At 36.8% G+C, this 20,849-nt stretch overlaps 1 long non-coding RNA gene and 1 pseudogene across 1 annotated transcript in view; one reads left to right on the forward strand and one right to left on the reverse strand.

The window, feature by feature from the left end:
- The window catches only part of LOC106723726, a 3,959-nt gene extending 2,224 nt beyond the window's left edge, over window positions 1-1,735 (reverse strand). Inside the window, exon 1 of the long non-coding RNA XR_001359438.1 lies at window positions 1,724-1,735. This is a non-coding gene — a long non-coding RNA (uncharacterized LOC106723726). The remainder of the gene's footprint in view (window positions 1-1,723) is intronic.
- A 16,624-nt stretch (window positions 1,736-18,359) lies between these two features.
- Window positions 18,360-20,649, forward strand: LOC102258950 (annotated as a pseudogene).
- Window positions 20,650-20,849: the final 200 nt, after the last annotated feature.

The raw sequence follows: 20,849 nt of genomic DNA on the forward strand, positions 1-20,849 counted from the left end.
GGCTTGTGGCTGAGCAGAGCTCCCCCTGTGGGAGCACACTGACCACCAGGGGCAGCTCCTGCATTGAGTGTCTGCCCGCTGGTGGTCAGTGTGTGTCATAGTGACCAGTCATTCCCAGTCGTTCTGCTGTTAGGGTCAGTTTGAATATTACTCTTTTATTATATAAGATAGAGGCCTGGTGCATGGGTGGGGGCCAGCTGGTTTGCCCTGAAGGGTGTCCCAGATCAGTGTGGGGGTCCCACTGGGGTGCCTGGTCAGCCTGGGTGAGGGGCTGATGGGTGTTTGCAGGCTGGTCACACCCCCTTCAGGGTGGAGGTTCCCACTGGGGTGCCTGGCCAGCCTGGGTGAGGAGCTGAGGGCCGTTTTCAGGCGGGCCAAACCCCCCAGCAACAGAAGCTCCCAGCCTCTCCTTTTTTTCTTTTTTTTTTTAAATTCTGGGGTTTATTCACCTTCTATAATTGAAACTTTGTAGCTTAGAGAGGAGCTCAGAGATTACCAGGGCAGGAGGGAAGGAAGCTTGGCTTCCTCCATCGCCAGGGGCAACCAAGCCTCCTGCTCACTCCAGCTTCATAGCCACAGCCGACTGAAAGCAGGTATCTGGGGTTTATTTACCTTCTATAATTGAAACTTTATTGCTTTGAGTGGAGCTCAGAGCCGGCTGCGGCAGGTGGGAAGCTTGGGTTCCTCCATCATTGGGGCAACCAAGCCTCCTGCTTGCTCCAGCTCCGTGGCTGCAGGCCGACATCTTGGTTGGGTTAATTTGTATATAGTTGCTCTGATCGGCTGGTGGGTGTGGCTTACGGCATAGAGAAGGTGCGGTCAATTTGCATATGTGTCTTTTATTAGTGTAGATATATATCATATACAATTAAAAAATCATAAATAGGTATGTATATTTAACCATATTAGACACAATAAATATAATTGAACATATTAAAATCTAGAGGAATAGTGTGATTAACCACACAGAAAAATGTAAAGTTATCTTCACCCTACATTATATATCAAGAAACAAATTTCAATGAATTATATCAGTAAGGGTAAAATTACAATTAAATGCAAATAAAAGAGTAAGTGCATATCTACTTACTGATGAGAAATATCATTAAAGGACATTCTGAGCAAAAGTCTTAATATAAAGAGAAAGTTGATAATGTTAATAATTTAAACAACATATAAACTTGTTTAAAATGTAAGAATTAAAATTAAATTTGGTACATCATTTTAATGAATATTACCCAGGGTATTATGTTTAAAATAAAAAGAAATTTGATAAACCACCAAGAAAACAAGTATACAATTAGAAAAACAAGTGAGAAAACAAATAGACAATTTATACATGAACATATTTTTGTTAAATTTCATCTCAATAATATTTTTTTAAAACTAAAGTTAATTTTTGTCTCTGAAATAGAGATATATTTTAATTCAAATAATCACAATTGGTGTAAAAGAGACATATTTTTGTAGGGGCTAATTTGACCATATTTACCAATTGTATTAAAAATATTAACTTGGTCACAATTTATCCTATGAGAATAATTAGACATGTACAAAAAGAGTAGGAATAGATATTCATCTTCAAAAGGTAGAGAGAGTAATATAAGGAGCTTTAAAAGAATAGAAAATGTGCTGATTATATTTCATGTGTTATGTGATCTGAAAAAGAAAAAATGTGTATGTGTAAGTGTAAATATGTAGAAGAAAGACTAAGAGGATGTACATCAGAAGAGCAAGTGAGACTATTGCTCCCAATCAAGATTGAGTAAAAGAACAGACAAAACAATTAAATATTAAAACAAAATACAAGTGTCGGGGGTGGGAAGCTTCAAGTACAAGATACTAGAAAGTACTGCTTTCTAAGAAACTGGAAATTGGGAAGTGAACAAGGTGAGCCCTAAGATTGTTCCTACTTACTGCTTGGAGAAAGCTCCCAGGCCACAGGATAAGGAAGGAAAACCCAGTCAGAGCCAGGAGCTGAAGGACCATTAAAATCAGTCAGTTGAAACAGATCCAGAAACAATAGACATAACAATTAGGAGACAAGGACATTTCATAGTGTTTACTACTTTATTCCATATGTTCAAGAAGATAGCTGGTTTGGCTCAGTAGATAGAGCATCGGCCTGTGGACTGAAGGGTTCCAGATTTGATTCCAGTCAAGGGCACATGCCCCGGTTGGGGGCTCAATCCCCAGTTTGGGGCATGCAGGAGGCAGCCAATCAATGATTCTCTCTTATCATTGATGTTTCTATCTCTCTCTCCCTCTCCCTTCCACTATGAAATCAATAAAAAAAATTTTTAAATAAAATAGAGGAAAGAATAACTTCAATAGAGTCATGAAGACATAAAAGGACCCAAATTAAACATTTTTGTAGATTCCCTAAGTTTCTTTTTTCTATTAAATTTATTGGGGCAACATTGGTTAATAGGATTACATAGTCTTCAAGTGTACATTTCTATGATACAAGATCTGTATATTGCATTGTATGTCTACCACCCAAAGTCAAACCATCTTCCATCACCATATACACTGAGTGGCCAGATTATTATGACCACCCCATCAGTACAATGAAGTGAATTAGTTATGCAAATAATAATAACAATAATAAAACCTTGAGAGTATTTGCTTAGGAAGTTTTCAATATTCAGTATTTTTGGAAGTGTCAATGAAGTACTGATGGGGTGGTCATAATAATCTGGCCACTGAGTGTATTAGGCTGCCCTTATCCCTTAACCCTCTTCCCTCTGGTAACCACCATACCATTGTTGTCTGTGTCTATGAATTTCGGTTTTATATATCACATATGAGTGAAACCTATGGTACTTTGCTTTTTCTGATTGAACTTCTGAGCTAGAAATTACAATGTCTGGGAGGAAAAATACAGTGGATAGGATTGATGGCAGATTAAACATGACAGAGGAAAAGATTAGTGTACATGATGACTCGCTTTGATTGCTGTTGTAACAGATTACTGCAGACAGTAATTTGTGCTTATTAAACACACACATCCATTATCTTATAAATCAAGGTATTGGACTGCTTTTCTTCTGAAGGTTCTTGAGAAGAATCTATTTTTTAATTGTTTTTTGTTTGTTTGTTTTGCCTTTTTCAATTTCTAGAAGCTGTTCTCATTTCTTAGTTCATAGCCTCTTCCTTCATCTTCAAATCTAGCAATGGTGTGTCAAGTTCATGTAATGTTCCTATCTATGATCTATTCTGCCTCCTTTTCTGGCTTTTAAAAGTGCATATGTTTAAAATGAGCACCCCAACCCCAGATAAACTAGAATAATCACTCTATTTTAAAATTATCTAAAGTTAAGAGAGAAGAAATATTTTAAATAAATGACCTCAGCTTCCTCTTAAAGAAATGAAAGAGATTACATTAAACCAAAATAATCAGAAGAAAGAAAATAAAATCAATTGCCATGACCTTCGTGGTGGGGTTCAGGATCTGAAGGAGGGGTTGACACACAAATAAAAATACTATACAAGAAATATGAATTTAGAAGACATTGGGGGCCAGGTGGAGCCTCTTTCTTGAAGAGACACAGCCGATAGTGGGTCCAGTTTGCTTTTTATTCACTCTGAATACATGTTTGCCCTTTAGCAATGCATACACGCAGATCAAAGGTAAAGTTTGGTAAACAATGTAACGATTATCAGGTCCAGAAATTGCCTCAAGCCATTGCAATCACAGTAGGAGCAAAACTTGTGCTGATATTCAGCCCTCCTGAATTTCAAAGTCCACTGGCCTTCCAATGTCTTTCTTTGATGCTAACTGATGTTTGCTTTAGCTTCCAGCTATCAATCATAGTATAAATTAATAAAAAATAAAATATACAAATGGCCCTAACCGGTGGCTCAGTGGATGGAGCGTTGGTCTGCGGACTGAGGGGTCCCAGGTTCGATTCCGGTCAAGGGCATGTGCCTTGGTTGCGGGCACATCCCCAGTGGGGGGTGTGCAAGAGGCAGCTGATTGATGTTTCTCTCTCATCAATGATATATATATACAAATGTATATTGTGTGTATTGAATATTAGGTTTACATATTTTTCTACTAGGTATTTTTCATAGAATGAAAGGCATATTCAAATTTTCAGGATTTAACAACTATATTTTTTTAATCTCCAGGCTAATAGATTTAAAACAAAGATTAGGTTTTAATAGAGGTCAAACAATACTCAATATTGAGATGTAATTATAATTAAAATCTTAAAACCAGTTCTGGGGGAAATAATATTCTTTATCAAGGCCATCTTTCAGAGGTGTGCACAATATAACAACTTCCAGGAATCTATTAATTAATTCCACAAACATGTATCAAGCAACTACTTATTATGAACTTAGTGTAGTGGCACCTGAAGATACAGCAGTGAACCAGAGGAAGTGTGCTTCTGTGTTGCAGTAAAAAAGATATTGTCTGTGGCTACTGCAAATAGTACCTGGCCCAAACTTCTCTAATGCTCTTCTCCATTTCCTCTTCCTACCCTGCCCCCTCGCCCTCCTCCTCCTATTTCTTCTTAATAAATATCTTTTGATAGAGTTTTTTAGAAAGGTTTCTCCTGTATAAGGGGCCACTCTCTGATAACTCAATTATTTTCTCTTATCACACCCTCCTCCTTCTCAGGGCACGGGCCCACAAGGTGCATATGTGCCTGTGTTGAGAGACTATTGCAAATCACCTAAGTTTACTAAGAGAGACTGAATCTGTTTTTCATAGTTCATGCTATAAAAACACATGATATTTTATTTTCTTCTCTGAGTCCTTTATCTGGTAGATATTTATAATTTACCTAATCTGAGTTCCATTTGGGAACCTCAGAGTTCTGACAATTTTAACATGTAAAGTTAGATCTTTTTGTTAAGGAGCCTTAAAGGCCATCATTTACATTTACATTTGAGTCCTTTTAAACAAGCCTTTATTACTAAGATAAAAATAACTCAAAGTAGACAATATCTTGGGTGATAACTGAAACCTTACTCTTTAAAGGAAGATTACTTTGTTTTCTTCTTTTTTATCTTAAGCAGTTTTATTTATGGCATCATGTTCACACTTGTTTATGATATATATTTTCTAGTAGTTCTAACACCTGCTTCTTTGAAGCATAAGCTGAAGAGACACTTTTATGGTTCCGTGAGCTGTTTTTTGGTTGTTTTCATTTTTTTACTGTTTTGTGGACATCGTTTTCCCTCAGAATTACCCAATTAGAGTAACCTCACGAATAAGGTCATTACAGCGTCTGTGTTTTTCAAATGCTTCTCCTGCAAGATTTTCTCGAGAACTCCCAATAAGGGGACCATCGCTGATGACTTGTGAGTTTCCTTTAAGATGAGTTATTTTTACCAAAGACCTCCAGCTTCCTCCTGGTGATGCTCTAGAAAGGAACTTGAGCTTGAAAACATACAGTCACTGTTCAAATGTCTTTGTAGGGCTAATTAACATAAGCCCCCAGATGCATATTAAATTAATCTAACAAGTTTTGGATGATAGTTCCCATCTGTAAGTTCTTTGTTCTCCCCCTGTTTGGATCACTGGCCTTTCGCTACCTCAGATGTCTCAGTGAAGCAAACTGAAAATGAGATAAAGGTGTCACTGACCACTGCTGACAGAGTGAACCTAGGTGGGACCAGCTGTCCATGCAGTTAGTGCACTCCTGACCTGCTACACATACACCCTCTTGTTCCATCAATTTACCAATGACCCTTTCCTCATTCAAACAACAGGTCAAAATTCTTATTCCTATCTTTGCTAATTTACAACAGTATGCCCACTCCTTAACATGTACCTCGCTATGGATTGTGGCCTCCAATTTTTATTTTAATATGATGTTTTGATGCTTTGGTTTGTTAAACTTTCATTTATATTTGGACATGCAATTTCCATGGTTAAATTTTTTTATAAGTAAGCAAGACACTAAAATTACTTTGAATTATATTACAAGCATAAAACATGATAGAAATGTTAAAGTAAAAATGAATAACATAAATTTAAGTTTTACCTCAAAAGACCAACTGGAAATTTGAATCATGTAGAAGCATAGGCAGAAATACATGAACTAAAACGGCATAAATTCATCCATGGACCAGTAACAGCCATCGTTCATTAACTTTACTTTCAGCCTCTTTGATCAGAGGATGTAAGAAATTTAAGATTTAGTGAGACATTTAACTCATCCACAAAATCAGTTCTTTGTGGAGTGGAGTTATAAGCAAAAAATAGTAAATGTGTTATTATTTTGAGGACCAATACATTTTGAACAAAATTTGCATCAGTTGAAAAACGTTTGGATTTAGAAAGTGAAATAAATCTATTTAAGACTTCTTAGTTTTCAAAAACTTTTGCTTCTAGTTATTAATATAAATGGCAAACATAAGACCCATTGGTAGTTGCTTAAAAAAAAACAAAACTATGACATGCAAATGCTTCAAAACACTTTCAAAGTCAAACACTTCTCCATAGTTCTAATGTGTAGATACAAATATTTACCTGGGCATATATAAGTATCATACAAACATGCTATATAAATGATAACAGTGTTAAAACAATGATGCTAAAATATCTTATAAAATTGAAAATATCCACATTAGAATAAAAATTATAAATATCTGTCATATTTAAATAGTAAGATTGTTCTTCTTAAAGGATTAAAATATCCTTACATATTTTATTTTGCATATAAACTGTCAGGCTATAAATTGTAAAGTACAAACCAGCAAAAAGTCTAACTGCATTATTAGGACACTAAGCTATTTTGCATTTAAGATGGAATTTTAATTCTGTATGTTTTATAGGATTATACAGTCTGTGTATATATTTGGCATACACACATATCCATGTACTGAAACAATTATTTAATGATGTCTTAAATCCCAGTAAAAATACGGAAGACACTAGTGGTGGTCAGAGCTAAAAATGACCCAGAGGAGCCAGGATAGGAATTTGTAAAAGATATGACTGTTCCCAAGACCTCCAACTTTGAAAAGAGGAATTAATAGCTATAAAGGATGTGTGACAGCAGAATTTCTCAAACATTTGGCACATTATTTGTCCCAAACCACAAAATGATGTGTAAGCACTTCAGGAAAATCTCAGGAGTAAAAGAAAATGGTTCCTACTTGCTAAAAAAGGGATCTCACAATTTGTCACCTTGGAAAGATTCCATTTCATTTTTCGGTGAAATTTGTTTTTAAGTGTGAAGTGCAGAAATTTCCTTCACACTCCACAGTGCATACACTTCACCTCATATTCACAGAATAATTCACAGGAGGATATATGCCATATATTAAACAACCAATAGACATGGTGAAAGGGTTTAAAACATTTTCTCATTATAGTTTTATTTATTTTGTATTTGTTTAAAAATAGAGTTCCTTTTACAATAGAAGAATGAGAGCCCTGCTGATACTCATGATATGCTTTTACTTGTCACCATGCAAGACATGGTTCTGTTATTTAGCTACTTCCATACCCCAAATTTAATAATTGTGTAGAACCATATAGCATGCATTTTCTTGTTAAAGTTTTGAGCCACATTTATACTATTGCTTTAATCTGACTTCTAAAATTTCATTATTGATCTTCTACTTTATTGTACAGATTTATTCCTGTAAGAAAAATCATATTTTAAAGTACATGAATTATTAAAAAATAAGTGAAAAGAGAATACATAGATACACTCATAACTTCATAATATCAATGGTGACTGTGTCAATATGATACTAGTTTCCTAAAATTTAAAAATATCTAGAATATTGATCTCTTCAATTTCTCCACTCTTAGTGCACTAATCATTTATTCCACATTTTAGCACTCTATTGTATAAAGCAGTGGTCGGCAAACTCATTAGTCAACAGAGACAAATATCAACAGTACAACGATTGAAATTTCTTTTGAGAGCCAAATTTTTTAAACTTAAACTATATAGGTAGGTACATTGTTATTAACTTAATTAGGGTACTCCTAAGCTGGCCTTTGCTAAAAACGTCCTCAATCTGATTGAAGTATGTTTGCTGAGGTTGACCCCTTCCAACTCTCCCATCCTCACTCGTCTTTTATACTTGTTTCGTCTATCTCCTTTTGTTCATCCTCTCCATATTATGTCCAAATCTCAACATATCTAAAAAAATTGTTTCATTTTATAATAATAAAGCCACCATCACAAAATAATTACAATTCTTAAATTGATGATAAAAATACCTGTAGGGTTTGCAGCTGGTTGGAAAAATAAAGGTAACTTTATGCTTTGAGTAAGTACTTTTGTCACCTGCTCGAGATTTGCGGATGCAACTAGCACTAACCACTGCACATGAGACTGCTGACTGACTGGCTCACTCAACTTGTGCATGAATCCTGCACGCCTCCCCCGCGCTGCGTATCCCGCGGCCACCTGCTCCACATCTCCCATCGCCCGACCGACGGACACCCCCCACTTCTTCTAATGCCACTTCTTCAAAATAGACTCGCCCAGGCCGAAAACCGACTTCTGCACATGGGCCACGAAGTTTCAATCGCACTGTACGTGCCCGCCCGCACGTGGTATTTTGTGGAAGAGCCACACTCAAGGAGCCAAAGAGCCGCATGTGGCTCATGAGCCGGAGTTTGCTGACCACTGGTATAAAGTATTCTTACAGTGGGAAATTCAATCTCCCCCTTCATTTTATACTATTCATAGTGTCTAGAAGACTAGGAGACACAAAGCAATGACTCAGGAATTCTTTTGATTGCCTGATATGATTAATGTAGTGATATTTAGTGGAGCCCCTATGGTATCATTCTTCTTCAAAGATTAGTTTACATAATACTCTTCTTCCACCTATGCATTTCTCTGCTTTTCTTCCATAGGAGCTTCACAGCAAGAGTGGTGTTATTTCTACATTTTACCCTGGTTCATTGATTTATGCCAGCACATTAACTATACAAACAGATTTACACACACATATAAATGAAAACTATTGTAGAAGCATTCAATATATTTGTTTTAGTATTATTCTGCTTGTTAAGTACTCTACCCTATGTATAGCAATATAAAAAGAGTAAGAATGAAGGCTATTTTGAATTAATGAATAATGTTAACAAAATTATGTATGTGACTAGCATAGCTAAATGTAAAAAAACATTTAAGGTCTGAGTAAATTAATTACCAGGGGAAAACCCTCCTTATTTGGGGTTTTTAAAACTCATCAGTTTGGAGGCAAAGCAAAATCAAATAATGTGTTGTGTTTTTTATTTTCTCTTATTGAGTTTGAACTTATGCTGGGACTTCACTGACTCTCAAGGAATTACCCTTGTAGGTCTTCTGGAACAATCCTTACTGAAGGGTCATAAAACTGTAATTTCTAGATAGATGCCCTTGTGTTTAGGCTTTTTAAAAAAAGTTTATGGGAAAGCATCTTTCTAGGCATTTTTCTTAAAGAATCTGTTGCACTACATTTTGTCAAATAGGTGATTGAAGCAAATAACATTTCTATACAACATATAATGTGTGTGCAATGTTATTCCCTACAGTGGGAGCCATCATAACCTACAGTGGTGAAAGCGCCTTATCCTGTAATGGTCCAACCAACTGGCCATGGAGGAGTTCAGCCAAACAGAACCTAGAAAAGCCCTCCTTTCTCTCTGGCTGCACATGGAGCTGTTTGTAGCAGATATTAAAAGTTGGTGTCTAACTGTAATATTATGGAATTTGAAATAAAATAATAAATTATTTTAGTAAATGCATAATAATAAAATAACCAAGTGATGGCCCTTATAAAATGTTCATGAGTGGGAAAATACTAAATATGTAAAATTTTATTTAAGTTATTCAAAACACACACTAATCACATGTGCATGTATACACACACAGTTCATCTTGGAAGTATGCAGTTTTCCTCATTTGTGATTATTCCTTAGGTTCTAACTAGCTCTAGATCTGTTTCTGGTAGCAAAAGACATATAGTTAAGTTGCTTTTAGAATTTTTTTTAGAATCAAAACATATTATCTATGTGTATATATATGTGTGTGTGTGTGTGTGTGTGTGTGTGTGTGTGTGTGTGTGTGTGTGTGTATTTAATATGCTAAGTGTCCCCTCAGGAGTTTGACCAGGAGACCAGGAGTTCAATCACTCGCTATGACATGTGCTGACCACCAGGAGGCAGCATGGAATGAAGGAAGGCCCCAGCCGCCAGCCAGAAGGCTTTGACCAACCCTGAGTGCCAGCCAGGACAAGGGGCCCTACCCATGCATGAATTTTGTGCACCGGACCTCTAGTTGAATATAAGAGGGAAGAAGTGGATGTCATATCAGATTACTGTCCAATAGTGTAACACAAAAAAAGCCTCTGAAATTTTTAAGCTACATGAAGAATTTTGCTTTGAAGGCATTGGCATGTCCAATGACATCATCTACATATATTTCATAACATTGAGATTTTTCAATGAGAATAAGAGGTGACAAACATATCTCTACTTTTAATAATTACTGTTTTAAAATTAAGAAAGGGATCAACAATTAGTAAAACGAAGATGTTTTTAGCACACACTCTTTATTTATTCATAAAAAAAATCTAGCAATGAGTTGCCATACTCTAAGATGTGTATGTCATCCTCTATCATTGTAAATTAATTTGAAATAATATTTCTAAGCTACAGCTTCTCTATATTTGTAATCTTGTCCACCAGAGCCTGGCTGTTGCTGATGAGATAATAAATATTATGTGTCTCTAAATGCACCTTTAGGCATTAAACAGAATGGAAAAAGCTCTTTACTGTGTAGCAATTCTTTGATATAATTAGACTAAATTTCCCCAAAATTTTAGAGAAGTGTGGCTCCGTGTGAATGCAAGGAAGAAATAATCTGTGACTGTCACCAAAAAGTATGACAGTTACTGAAGAATAAATAGTTCAAAAGCTAAAGAGTATTTTTGTTCTGGAAGAGTACACTTCTTGCTGTGTTTTAAGAAAAAAAAATACCATCATTCAGTAATGCCAGAACTGAATAAACAAACTTCAAGAAGCGAGATACACTAAAAGAAGTCTTGTTGCCATGTGCTTTTTATAAGTAATTCAACTACTGAAAACTGTGTTCCAAAGTGAAGAATGCAGTGAGCAGAGTTTTGTGTGTCTGCACTTTGAGTCTATTCTCTGTTAACCTTTCTCTGAAAAGATATGCCAGACATTATTTTCAGACAATTGTTCTCTTCAGAGAAACACTAAGAACAAATAAGCATTTGCACTTGGAGTGTGAAGAACATTTTAATGGCGTTAGAAATAATTTTGCTTTGCTAGCTGCAAGGCTAACAAAAATAACTAAAGAAAAACAGTCCAAAGATGTGGTGAAAAGATATTTAGATTTATCACTGAACTTCGTCTGCTATTTCTCAGACCTTTTCTTTCACCAGCTGATAATAAATGTCATGTATCCTTCAGAGTCATGTCACAAAAGAAAAAGTATCTCTTCATTGAGGTGCAAGGTTCTTCATCTTTTCAAAACTGACAGCCATTCCAAATAAAAGGTCAAAGTTCTAAGAAAGTAATCCTTCACAGATGGAAAAAAAATTCCTAAAACTTGGATGTTCTCTTACAATGACAAATTATCATAATACACATAACCAAGATAGATCATATTTTTTTCTTCTGAAGTAATCAGTAAAATTAAAAATCACATGTTAGGTAATATTAATTCATCTATTAAGCATATGTTAAAAATGTACTAAGTAGCTCAGTATTTTTTTTTACTATTTGAGGATATCTACTCTTAAGAAACAATTTTGTAATTGATAATACAAACATACACAAAACAGTACTGTCTGAAGTGGAATGTAATCAAATCCTTACTTGGGGACATATTCCACATGGGGATGCTGGTATCATGCAATAATATAAAATAAGTGCTCTAAGTTGAGCTATTCTCGGTTCCAATATTTTATCTCTTGCCTGATTCAGACCTTTGCAAATAGACCTTATCTCTATGAGCCTCAGTTTTCTGTAAAGTCAATATTATTATCATTTATTCATATAAATTCCCTGAGAGATGCAGTATAGTTTATGTCCTGGCAGAAACATTTCCTTTCCCCTCCTTTCTTTCCTTCCCCCTCCCTCCTTCCCTTTCTTTATTCCACGTCCTTTGCTCCCTCTCTTTGGGAAAACAGAAATCTGGAGTAGTATATCTGCAATCATTTCTACTTAGGCTAAATATCTTAGAAAGAATCCTTCTGTTCCTGTTGTGTGCCAATTTTTAAATGAATGTCTATACTTCATGCCTCTGTCCTCTCATTTCCTATCTATATTCACACACTGCCCCCCCCCCAACCATTAGTGCTCCAAAATCAAGATTTCCCAAACAGGAAAACCAAAGTCTTCATTTATTGGGTAGGTCTTTACTTCCAATTAAAAGACTTCTAGAAAGCCTGATGCACACCCAGTAAATAGTCTCTCAGAAGTGGATTTGTCACCCGAAAAGACACACAACAAAAACAAAGGTTAAAGGAAGATGTTCATAGACGTATACTTATTTTGTAGTCACTCCCTGAACTGTACTCTTGTGGAAAATTGAAGGACAATATTGAAGAGAAATGGTGATGCCAGGCATCCTTATTTGATTCCAGAATATTTTCAATGTTTCAACTTTAAGAATCATGTTAGCTATTGGATCCAGATAGGTGTTGGTTATCCGTTTAAGAAATATTCTTTTAATTCCTAGTTAGTTCAGACTTCTTTTGATCTTTTATAAACCATATAAGTGACAAATTTTATGGAATCTATTGATCAGATCAAATGTTTTTATCTTATGATTTATAAATGTGGTAGAATACATTCTGGGCTTTCTAATGTTAATCCATTCTTGAGCCTGTGGATTAACTTAAATTATTCATGAAGATATGTTTTATGTTCTGCCAGATTTTTATTGTTAATACAGTATTTGTTTCAGCTTTTTACATCTATGTTAGTGAATTAGAGCACCATGTAATTTTTTTTAGATACCTCACCTGTTTTGGTATCACGTATCTAGTGGCTTTTCTGAGATAAACTTAGAATAGTTTTCCCCTTTTTACTAATCTGGAAAAGCCTATTTGATAGAAACAATGCATATCTTAAATGTGTAAAATAATTTACTGTGAAAACACTTAATTCTTTATTATTTCAAAGATCAACATTTTTAGAAATTGAAGTAAAGTTTATATAATAAAATTTAACATTTCAACCATTTTTAAGTGTACAGTTCCATAGTATTAATTACATTCACAATGGTGTGCAAACATTACCATCTATCTCCAGAACTTTTTTCATCTTTCCCAACTGAAATTCTGGACACATTGAGCACTAACTGAAGATTACATTTTTAAATGCTGACTGTATATTGGTTTTTGAATATTGGTTTTAAACAGGAGAGCCCTGCTGGGAATGAAGGAGCCATGAAGAAAAATAATAGAGGAAATTTTATTTGTACAGTGTTAAGAAGATCACCAGAATTCCTCCACAAGTAACTTTTTTTTTTTTACCTAAAGTGCAGAAACCATTGTAAAACCCTAGGTAAGTAAGGATTCCCCTAAAAGGAACAGTTCCCTCCCCCACCCCAAGACTTCTATATGATATTCTGCCAAAGTGGTCAGTACATATGATTTAGTTTATAATTTGGAAATTAACTTGAGTTAGGAGTAAAATATAGTAATATTCTTGTTGACCTGGTTTAGGGTATTAAAATTCTACCCACTTCTTATGAATTCTAAATATAGATTTCTTTTGAAAGATGTTCTCCCAAAGTCTGAGACAGAACTCTCTCCCAATATGGAAATTGCTACCAGAAATTATAACAGAAATCTTGAACCAGGAAAGGAGTTATTAATCTTCAACTACAATGAGAATAATTTCTTCTATCCAGTATGCAGCCTGATTACTTTGACACCCAAAAGGCTATCACTCAGTGTTGGGAACTTAAATCTTATAAGCATTCATATCAATCACACCAAGTCTCCAAAATTATTACTGATGTCTTCTCAAACTAGCTTCATCTTTTCTTTGCCTCTATATATCTACTGGACTTAAAATGCTAGCCACTCTGTAAGGTTGCAGTGAGAGATTGGAGCCAGCAGTTTGCTGTGTGTATGTTGACACTGAAATGCAACCCTGTCCATTCTCAGCTTCAGGGGAAGAGTCTTCACTCAGAGATGTGTGGTAGATATAAAAATGTATTGCAGAACTTCAGGGCTTTTATTAAACTCTCTTCCTAATATATCTCCACCATGGGGCATTAATGTTAACAAAGTACAAATTGGTAGTTACAGAATAGTCACTGGGATATAAAGTATAGTATAGGGAGTATAGTCAATAATCCTATAGGATAAAAGCCTAATATGCAAATAGACCGAACCACAGAATGACTGGTGGAACAACTGGTCACTATAACATGCACTGACCACCAGGGGGCAGACACTCAACAGAGGGACTGCCCCTAGCCTGCAGGCCCCAGGCCAGCCAAGGCAGGTGCCAGCAGGGGCTCTCTGATGGCCCCACCATTCGCCCCACACATCAGCCCTGACTGCCGGCCAGGCCTAGGGACCATACCCATGCACGAATTTCATGCACTGGGCCTCTAATATTGTAATATCTATGTATGGTGTCAGATGGGTACTAGATTTATTGAGATGATCACTTAGTAAGTTATATAATGCCTAATAACTGGGTTGTGTACCTGAAAGTAATACAATATTTTATGTCAACTCTAATTGAAAAATAAAAATTTATTTTAAATTTTAAAAAAATCATAATGAACTCCCATTTGACCCAGTGATCCCACTTCTAGGAATATATCCCAAGAAACCAGAAACACCAATCAGAAAGGATATATGCACCCCTATGTTCATAGCAGCACAATTTACCATAGCGAAGATCTGAAAACAGCCGAAGTGCCCATCAGCAGATGAATGGATTAGAAAACTGTGGTACATCTACACAAAAAACAACAGCATGGATGGAACTGGAGAGCATTATGCTAAGTGAAATAAGCCAGTCAATGAAAGAAAAATACCACATGATCTCACTCATTTATGGATAATAAAGACCATTATAAACTGATGAACAAAAATAGATACAGAGGCAGAGCAGCATCGAACAGACTGTCAAACTACAGCAGGAAGGCTGGGGAGGGTTGGGGGGCGGAAAGGGGGGTAAGAGATCAACCAAAGGACTTGTATGCATTCATATAAGCATAACCAATGGATATAAGACACTGGGAGGTAGGGGAGGCTGGGGGAATGTCAAGGGGGGGAGGAGACATATGTAATACTCTTTGTAATACTTTAAGCAATAAAACAAAATTTAAAAAAAATCATAATGAAAGAAAATATTCTGTTTGAAGTGAATTTACAGAGAATTGGAAAAATCTGCATCTGAATATTAGTACCGGATACATTCTAAAGACAAAATGATGCTAATATTAGCCATTGGTACCATCACTAATGCAAGGGCTTTGAAAAGCATACACTTTAGTTTAGAGTCAAAAAAACTTTTCATGTAAAGATCAATATAATAAATATTTGGACCTTTACAGACCATATGGTTCTCTTATAACTACTCAAGTCTGTTGTTGCAGTAAAAAAAAGCAATAAAATATGTCAATGAATGGGCAGGGGTGGGTTTTAATAAGTGGACAGAGGGTCAGACTTAAGCCCAAAGCCATAGTTTGCCCACCTCTGCTTTAGCATGAGCTTTACTCTCATGCCTTCCGCTACCTCTATGAGGAAGCAAATTAGTAACTCACATATGTCTGTTACTTCCAAACTTCCCAACACCCCTACCAGGTTTACAATTTGAGTTTGATTTAGTTATCTTTGAACAAAATTATGATTCAAGTGACTTATATCAAAAGGAAATTTTTTTATGTCTAACTGGTTAAGCTTTGGGAGATTGATTCTGTTTTGATCTTTAATCTTAGACTATTTATTTATTTGAGTTTTGCCTCAAATATATTCACAAGGCAAAACATTGTTGTAGAAGGCTCTGGTCATCCTGGCACATTGTTCCACCTGCCTCTTGAAGATATCAGAGTGTTTGTATGGAGACTATGCATCATTCCAGAGTGTCTTCTTTGGGTGACATATGAGCATTTTTTCTTTCTTTTTTACTGAATTTATTCGGTGACATTGGCTAATAAAATGACATAGGATACAGGTGTACAATTCCATAACACATCATCTGAATATTGCATTGTGTGTTCACCACCCCAAGTCAAGTCTCTTTCCATTACCTCTATACCTTGTTGTACCTCCCATCCCCGTCCTTTTCCTCTGATAATCCCCATACTGTTATCTGTGTCTATCTATAAGATTTTTTTGTGGTTTTTCTTTTCTTGCCAAATCCCCTTACTTTTTCACCCAGTCCCAAAACATATAAGCATTGTTATATAACTTGTCCACAATGAGTACAATGGCACTGGTAGTGTTTTTAAAAATTTAGTCCCAACATGTATATTAAATCCAGATGACTCAGCCTGTAATTATATGAGGTTATGGTTCCCAAAAAGTGTGCCTGGGGTCCCTGGCATGCTGCAGTTAACTCACAGGGGTGTCAAGGAATATGTTAAATTTTCAAAGAAAAAAACGTGATAATATCAGTCTATTTATGTATTTATCTATCTATTTATAACTCTATATTCCTGACTTGTCCTTTTGAACCCTTTATACTAGTCTTAATTAAGCTCAGTAAAAATTTTCTTTATTTGTCTAATTATGGGTTTTCTGTTATACATTTATTTTTCTAATTCTAGAGTTTGTATTACTGAGGCATTAATTATGCCAAAGCTATATACAATATCTCTTAATATTTTTCTCTCTTCATTTTCATTTCTTCATTTTCATCTCTTCATCTTTTTTCTCTTTCTAACATAAATCATTGGGTTACTCCTCTAGATCATTTAAATTATTTGTAACTAGTGGCTCAGTGCACGGATTCATGCACATTGTAAGGAAATTAATTAAAAGAAATATTTTAATATCACTATTTGCCCTTTCTCTATAATAGAAGTGTCAGAGATGAAAGACAAATAGTAAAATGTACATGGAAATAATATATAAATTGATTAATAAATAAACAATAACAACATGATATAACAACAAAGACATGATATAAAAACAACAGTGATAAAAACGACTGATAAATTGATTAAACTTATTCTAATATCTCCCTGTATACCACATTAAGAGTAAAAACACTTTCAGAGTGCTTGACTAATTTTTCTTGTGATGAAGTATTTACAGTTTTAACTTTAACATCACATGCTCTTTGAACTCGAGAGAAAGCAACATATAACTGACCATGTCTGAAAATGGGTTCAGGTAGGAATATTATTTCAACCTAAGATATCACGCTTTTATAAGAATGACTTGACAAGTAGTAACTGGACTGCCTGAAAAGCTCTATCATATAAGAATAGGCAGGATGTGAGGGCAATCTGGCTGCGACATCTGTCACCCCATTGATCGCCAGGGTTGATTCGGCTGATCTGGCTGGCTAGGCGGGTGTCCCCCTCCTCCCTCACCGATCCGTGTGCGTCCCTCCCGAAGCTGCGCGCTCGGTCGAAGAGGACGACCTTCCCCCCCCACGAGGAGAGGACCGATCTTCGGTCAAGGGTATACGAGTAGCTGCGCTCCCCTGCTAGAACCTCCAAACAAGCTCTCAAGAAACACAGGCATGCAATTGGCACCAGCAAGAGCTTTATATGTATTGCTCATGCTCAAGTCAACATTTATTTTTAAATTGTCAGTGCGCATCTTATGTACCAACTGTCAGTCAGTCTAACGGTTGGACGGATGGACATTCGGTCACTTAGCCTTTTATAGATAGATAGATAGATAGATAGATAGATAGATAGATAGATACTGCCTAGCTCTTATTATATTTATTTACACAAGCACCTTTGTCTTTGGGAATTTGAGAACAACCTTTCCCAGAGCCTAATCTTCAGTTCTTCTAGGGCCAGAACTTCTGTATGAAAGCAGAATTCCTGGTCAAGGTGAGAATTAAATATTTTGGAAGAAATAGTCTGAAATGACATAATCCAATCCATCTATCCTTATTTGAATAGTCCTCATAAACCACCATTTAAATTCTACCATTGTCCTTTCCCATACATAGGTAGCAGCTCATTGAGAATGCCTTCTTATTGAATCTTATCCTTGTCTCTGTGATTTTTTTTAAATACCACCTGATAAACTTCATTTTTGTCATTCAAAACCATTTTCAAAAATATTTAGATTCTTGAGCTCTACCTGGTAGCGAAACGTACACGCTCTGGTTCTTCAGTACCAGCGGCTGTCATGGAAGTCGTTTGATTCCTCTGGGCACATCTGCGCCACACCCTCCACCATCATAAGCCGCAGTCATGGTGAAGCTCACAAAGGTTGGTAAAAATCAAGGTGACCCCAAGAAAATGGCTCCTCCTCCAAAGGAGGTAGAAGAAGATAGTGAAGATGGGGAAATGTCCGATGAAGAAGATGAAAGCAGTGGAGAAGAGATTATCATTCCTCAGAAAAAAAGGCATGAAGGCTACCACAATTCCAGGAAAGAAGGTGATGGTTTCCCCAACAAAAAAGATTGCAGTTGCCACACCAGGCAAGAAAGCAGTTATCACCCCTGGCAAAAAGGCAGTGGCTATGCCAACCCCTGGCAAAAAGGCAGCAGTTACACCAGCCAATGCTTTAGCCACACCTGAGAAGAAGGGAGGCACACCAGGCAAAACATTGGTAGCAAGCTCTGGCAAGAAGGAAGCAGCCACCTCAGTCAAGGGAGCAAAGAATGGTAAGACGCTTTAGCCACACCTGATAAGAAGGGAGGCACACCAGGCAAAACATTGGTAGCAACCCCTGGAAGAAGGGAGCAGCCACCTCAGTCAAGGGAGCAAAGAATGGTAAGAATGCAAAGAGGGAAGATAGTGATGAGGAAGATGATGACGACAGTGAAGAGGAGGATGATGAGGAGGATGAGGATGAACAAGAGGATGATTTGAGCCAGCAGTGATGAAAGCTACTGCTGCTGCTCCTGCCTCAGATGATGAGGATGATGATGAAGATGAGGATGATGAAGAAGAAGATGACTCTGAAGAACCTATGGAGATTGCACCAGCCAAAGGCAAGAAAGCTCCCATAAAAGCTGTTCCTGTGAAGGCCAAGAGCACAGCTGAGGATGAGGATGAAGAGGAAGAAAATGAAGAGGATGATGATGACGATGATGAAGAGGATGATGATGAGGAAGAGGAGAAGGAGGAAGAGCCTGTCAAAGAAGCACCTGGAAATCTGGAAATCGAAAGAAGAAAATGGCCAAACAGGAAGCTGCTCCTGAGGCCAATAAACAGAAAGTGGAAGCCATAGAACCAACTATGACTTTCAATCTCTTTGTTGGAAACTTGAACTTCAGCAAGTCTGCTCCTGAATTAAAAATGGGTATCAGTGATGTTTTTGCTAAAAATGATCTTGCTGTTGTGGATGTCAGAATTGGTGTGTCCAGGAAGTTTGGCTATGTGGATTTTGAATCTGCTGAGGACCTGGAAAAAGCCTTAGAACTCACTGGTTTAAAAGTCTTTGGCAATGAAATTAAACAAGGAAAAACAAAGGGAGAAGACAGTAAAAAAAGATCAAGATGCAAGAACACTATAGGCAAAAATCTGCCTTATAAAGTTACTCAGGAGGAATTAGAAGAAGTATTTGAAGATGCTATGCAGATCAGATTAGTCAGCAAGGATGGAAAGAGTAAAGGGATTACTTATGTTGAATGTAAGACAGAAGCTGATGCAGAGAAAACCTTGTAAGAAAAGCAGGGAACAGAAATAGATAAACGATCCATTTCTCCATACTATACTGGAGAGAAAGGTCAAAATCAAGACCATGGAGGTGGAAAGAACAGCACTTGGAGTGGTGAATGAAAAACTCTGGTTTTAAGCAACCTTTACTACAGTGCAACAGAAGAAATTCTTCAGGAATTATTTGAGAAGGCAACTTTTATCAAAGTGCCCCAGAACCAAAATGGCATATCTAAAGGGTATGCATTTATAGAATTTGCTTCATTTGAAGATGCTAAAGAAGCTTTCAAATCCTGTAATAACAGAGAAATTGAGGGCAAAGCAATCAGGCTGGGATTGCGAGGACCCAGAGGATCGCCTAATGCAAGAAGCCAGCCATCCAAAACTCTGTCAAAGGTCTGTCTGAGGAGACTGCGGAAGAGACATTGAAGGAGTCATTTGATGGCTCTGTCCGGGCAAGGATAGTCACTGACCGGGAGACGGGCTCTTCCAAAGGCTTTGGTTTTGTAGACTTTAACAGTGAGGGAGATGCCAAAGCTGCCAAGGAGGCCGTGGAAGATGGTGAAATTGATGGAAACAAAGTTACTTTGGGCTGGGCCAAGCCTAAGGGTGAAGGTGGCTTCAGGGGACGTGGTTGAGGCAGAGGTGGTGGCAGAGGAGGCTGAGGTGGATTTGGTGGCAGAGGCCGGGGAGGTTTGGGAGGTTGAGGAGGCTTCAGAGGAGGCAGAGTAGGAGGAGGAGGCCATAAGCCACAAGGAAAGAAGACGAAGTTTGAATAGTATCTTCTATCCCTGTCTTTCCCTCTTCCGTTTGAAAAAGAAAGGACTCTGGTGGTTTTACTCTGTTACCCGATCAATGACAGAGCCTTCTAAGAACATTCCAAGACAGTATACAGTCCTGTGGTCTACTTGGAAATCCATTTCAGCGGTTCTCAACCTGTGGGTCGCGAACAATGAAAATACATCCTGCATATCAGATATTTACATTACGATTCATAACAGTAGCAAAATTACAGTTATGAAGTAGCAACGAAAATAATTTTATGGTTGGGGGTCACCACAACATGAGGAACTGTAT

The sequence above is a fragment of the Myotis brandtii genome, unplaced genomic scaffold (assembly GCF_000412655.1).
Source record: "Myotis brandtii unplaced genomic scaffold, ASM41265v1 scaffold116, whole genome shotgun sequence".
Lineage (NCBI taxonomy): Eukaryota > Metazoa > Chordata > Mammalia > Chiroptera > Vespertilionidae > Myotis > Myotis brandtii.